This window comes from Hordeum vulgare, chromosome 2H (assembly GCF_904849725.1).
Source record: "Hordeum vulgare subsp. vulgare chromosome 2H, MorexV3_pseudomolecules_assembly, whole genome shotgun sequence".
Lineage (NCBI taxonomy): Eukaryota > Viridiplantae > Streptophyta > Magnoliopsida > Poales > Poaceae > Hordeum > Hordeum vulgare.
Window position 1 is genome coordinate 509,293,376 of NC_058519.1, and position 5,364 is coordinate 509,298,739.

The 5,364-nt window shown below is 46.5% G+C and overlaps 1 pseudogene; it reads right to left on the bottom strand.

Annotated features, from left to right (window-relative positions):
- Positions 1–1,431: 1,431 nt before the first annotated feature.
- Positions 1,432–3,486, bottom strand: LOC123428550 (annotated as a pseudogene).
- Positions 3,487–5,364: the final 1,878 nt, after the last annotated feature.

Sequence of the window (5,364 nt, forward strand, 5' to 3'; positions counted from 1 at the left end):
GCCTTTCTCTTTTTGGCTTCCTTCTCAACAGCCCTTGTCTTCTTCACGTCTGATGCAGACGGGGTCATCTTCTTCACCTTTGAAGCTTTTGGTGAAGGTGTTTTCTCAGCAGATTCATCAGCTAGCTTTTAGGAACCAGCTGGATCAGAGTCATCAGCTTGCTTTGAAGCAGCAGCTGGATCAGGGGCAGTCTCACCAGCTGGATCAGATTCATCACACTACTGGAATCTGCTGGTTTGCCGATAGCCAGAGCTGACGGCAAAGGACAGTTTAACTGATGGCAAAGGCTTTGCCGTCAGTGAGCTGTCGACAAAGGTACCGGCCAAGATTTTATCGGCAATCACCTTCTTTGCCGACAGCCGGAGCTCCACCGACGACAAAGACTTTGCCATCAGCTTTGTGGCACGGGCTGACGGCAAAGAGCAGTGGCGGCAACGGCGCAGCCCGAGCTCCGTTAGAAGGTTAACGGCAGGCTTTGCCCACAGCCGTAGCAAAGCTGACGGCAAAGCCTATCCTCTTTGCCCACTGCCGTAGCAAAGCTGAAGGCAAAGCCGAAACCCCTAGGCCCCCTAGGTCCCATCTTTGCCCACAGCCGTAGCGGAGCTGACGGCAAAGCCGAAACCCCTGGGCCTTGGCTGCCTCTTTGCCGACAGCTGGAGCCCAGCTGATGGCAAAGCCGAGAATTTGGTATTGCCAGGATACACAGGCTACCGCCACGTGTCTTCTTTGTCGTCAGTCCGCCGATGGCAAAGCCTTTGCCGTCAGTGAGCTGTAGGCAAAGACACTCTCTGCTTTTTTTCATATTTGTTTTCTGTTAATTCCCTGCATTTGCAAAACATAGATACAAACAACAACATATATATATTGAATCTTCCCCTAAACAGCACCACAAGTGCATCACAAAGTGCAAACAGCACAACACAAGTGCAAACAACACGAATATATGTCATTAAAGTGCAAACAAGATCACAAAGTATTACAAAGCATCACAAGTGCATCCACAAATACAATTGCATTACAAAGTTCATCTAGGACTACACAAGTGCATTACAAAGTCTCGAGCATCCATCCATATGCCATGCTGCTTTATCAAAATCTGCATAATGAGAAAGAATTTAGAAGAAGAATACAATAAGAAAGAAATTATCTAAATTAAGCTAAGCAATTAGAAGAAGAATACAAAGTATCATATTCAAATGCTGATCCAAGCTGATCGAAAAATTTCTATTCAGAAATAAATAAAAAATGTCTTTCTATTGACAGGGGGCAAGAAACTGTGGCAACTCTATCTTCCTGCAGCCAAATTCACAAACTAATTTAAGTAACATGCAAACTACTGACAACATGCTACGCGCATGAATAAACAGAACCAATCACTATCATGGATTTCGAGTCGCGCAACTAATCGATGAGTCGCAAAAAAATGTCGACTCAACTTAGTGTCGATTCAAGCCGCGAGTCATGACTAGTCGCAACTGCAGGCTCAACTTTTTCCGAGTCGCTACCCAGAGCGACTCGCATGAGTCGCGACTCGTAAACCATGATCGCTATGTTTATAATGGCTTTAATTTCTGATTGGTGGAAGTGTTCATTAGCAAGGGAAAATATGAAAGAGTGCCTTGATTTACTCAAGACTAGCAAAGAGTAAACCTGTACACTATCTTGTCCAAACCAAGCAAGGAATAGCTGATAATCTTTTCCATCCTCAGCATAGTTGTACTGTATGATATAGCAATCTCCGTTGTAAAGTTGCTCCTGTTCCTCGGTGCAAAGGAGGGTTACACAACCACGGTCCACCAGCCAAACCTGTGGTATATCTTATTTTGTTAAAAGATAGATTCATGCATGCATCACATCTAGGCAATGAATTTTACCTTCAAACAACCATTACTACTGATGAGCTGCCGAGGTTTATCATCTGGAATTTCTGCAACATCATAGCCCTGATGCTTGAAAATTGCTGCAACATGATTGTGCATTAGACCTTGCCATGACATTCACAAATTTAATGGAACCAATAGATACAGAATAGTATGGTCCTCACACCTGCCACTTTCTCCCGCCCTGCCTCGTACAACTTCTGCACACCATTCTTAGGCTAGTGCTGAAAATGCAGCTTAAAGTCGGCAACTTCATGACCTTCGGTCATTATAACAGTATGACCAATTGATGATCTGCCTTGTAAGTGTACATATTCCTACAACAATACGGCTTTGTTTCAAGCTTATGGAAAGACTAAAGTAGATACCACTAATCAAGCATGTTAGCACCCCCTCATTTGTTACTTGTATTTTTATAAACCATCTGAACTATATTTTTTCTGACGATAACAAATATCTGCATATGAGCATATTAAGAAAACAATTGTGGTTTCGGTAGGAACTTCCGTACCAAGTTAGCCTACAAAATAACTAGCAGATATGCAATTATAGAAAAAAGGAAAATAATCAGGTATCCTTATGCGTACCTCTAATGCTGTAGCAGATGTCTTCCTCTCTGAAACTAGTGTTGTCATCCCTATCCACAAGAATATTTCAGCTCCACAGTCCAGTATGTAACTTCTGTCGGACTTCAGCATTTCTCTTTGTAAAAAATGTGCCTCCATGGGAACAAGGTTTCTCTTGTTAATCCTACATACAGGAAAGTGTACAAATATAGTTTTACATACTAACTCAAGGTTACAAATGGAGTCTGAATTAAGCTGGGGGTAGTCACCAAAAAAGTTTCTTGGGTGAGGTAGCCATCGGTTCCCCATTGTCTGCATCTGGTACATCACGAGGAATAGGCGCATAGCCTCCAAAGAGGTTCCAAAACTCACCAGCATCTGAATCACCAGCAAGCTTTCCATCCTCTACAATCAGTAACAAACAAAAATAAAAATCTTAGCATATTCTATCCTTGCTAATGGAAGATATAATTTCATTCAACACTACCTATTATCCCGATATCACATCTGCCACAGTGTTGGGTTTCTCTCAGATGCTTTATGACATCTAGTGCCATAGCCCTTGTTTGTACACAAGAATTACAACCACTGAAAAGGAAAATCTTCGATGGCGTGTCCACTATAAATGCCGCCTTATGATCCAGAGAGGACCGCGAAAATTTAACCTAGACACATCACCAGAATTGTCAGTCGTTGGTAGTCTTACATTGACTCACTGAGATATGCTGGAAATTCTTTGATCTAGCACTTTTTACTTCTCTTAGACGAGCTACATGCTCTCCTTCGCACCGAAACATCATGGTCCCGTCACATTCATCCCCAGATCTTCTCCAGTGCGAAGAGAAGCTACCTTGTACAGGGATGATGCATGGTCTGAAGTATGATAAGAACTTGTCGGATTCTTCGCCTTGTGTTTCCCTGTACTGGATCGCGTGAGAGCCCAGCGCCGCATCCAACTCGATGGCCTTGTCAGAGGCTATCAAACAATCTTCCTAGGTCACCGCAATGCAGGATGGACAGCAGGAAACAAAGTAAGTCATAAGTTAAGAAAAGAGTGACAAGAGAGCCCAATTAAATGATGTGGTCGTAACACACACACCACACCTCTGTGGCCTCCTCCCCTATTCAGTAATGCACATTATGCCCTCGAGTTCCGCTCTTGACTTCAGCTGTCTGACACATTGTACAACATTTGAAATTACTCAGTGATGTAAATAGGCTAATAAAATGTACAGTACGATTTTACAGCTGAAGCAGCCTACCCTGGAGAAGGACTTACATGGAGTATGATATAGCAGTTCCCAGTGTAGAACTTGCCATGCAAGGATTTTGCAATTGGAACTACATTGGTGCCCATAATACACCAGATGTCCAGCCCTCTAGAACATTATATTGATTTGAAGTTAAAATTATAATAAAAAATGTTTATACTGCCTAACATTTATAACCTAGGCTAGATTTTATCTGCCTAACACTTACAGCACTGAGGTAAAATGAAGAATCGTATTGGCAAAATGTACTCAGAATTTCTTAAGCCAAGAAATTATTTTCCAGGTTCCTTCCCTGATTTGGGAGTTCCAAGCAATTATCTTTTCTTATACAAATCTTAAGAAGCGCAGTGTAATTGCAGTAGTGCTGCTCCTCGTTAAAGAACACGAAATTAACGGTGGCATTTTTTATTTATTTCTGAATAGAAAGGGGTTTCCGCTTCACAAAAGAAATTAGAAGAAGAATACAAAGTCTCCTAACACTGAAATTCAGAAAACTAAAACAGCAGCTGGCGCGGACGGACCTGGCGCGGACGGACCGGCGGGAGGGAGAGGCCCCGCGCTTCGGGCGGGGGGGCGGCAGGGGCTAGGGCGGCGGGGGTCGGGGCGGGCGGCGCCTCGTCGTCCGACGGCTGGCGGCGGCGGGGGCGGCGGGGGCCCGAGCCGGAGGAGGAGGAGGGGACTCTGGCGGCGTCGGGCGGGGGGGGGTGGCGGGGGAGGAGGAGGGGACTCCGATGGCGTCGGGCGGGGGGGGGGGGGGGGGGGGGGGGGGGCTGGGGCGGGCGGCGCCTCGTCGTCCGGCAGAGCGGCGAGGGCCCGAGCCGGAGGGGGCGGCGCAGGGCGGCGCGGGGCGGGCGAGGGGCGGCGCGGGCGGGGCGGCGCAAGGCGGGGCGGCGCAGTGCGGGGGAGAGCAGTATGCGTGGGAGGGAGAGAGAGAGAACGGTGAGAGAGAGAAGAGGTAGGCACGGGGGGATAAGGCAGTTTTCTTTGTCTTTGCCCTTAGCCAGCTGTCGGCAAAGACAACCGTTAGTCTTTGCCCTCACCTGGCTGTCGGCAAAGTGAGCCCCCGTTTTTTTTGTCGAGGCGGCGACTGTGTTAGCCCCTATGCCGTCAGCCTTTCTATGCCGACAGCTTTTTTGTCCTTTGCCGTCAGCTGGCTACCGACTTAGATAAAGCGGACGACACATATTTTATTTGTCGTCAGCCCCTCCTATGCCGTCAGCTTTTATTTTGGCTGAGGGCAAAGTCTCTTTGCCGTGGCCCCGTGAAATTGCTGACGGCAAAGCTTAAAGCTGTCGGCAAACTAGCAGATTCCAGTAGTGTCAGCTGGATTTTCCGTCGTGATTTCTTCAATTGCCGGTACATCCACACGGCTTTCTTGTGGTATTTCCTCAGCTTGAGGAGTTTCATCAGCTTGAGGAGATTGGTAGGCTGGCTCTTCAATCAGAGGCTGAGGAGTTGGTACTGGAGGGGCAGCCTTTTTGTTGTAGTCGTCAACAGCTTTAGTGGCAAATTCGATGAAACTGCTTTTGAGACTCTGACGATCAGATAGCTTGGAGTACTTATCTGTCAAAGTCTTCAACTCAGCCTGTGTTGACACCAATGCATCAGGCGTTAGGTTGACGAGATTCTGCTTGAGGAATTTCTCCT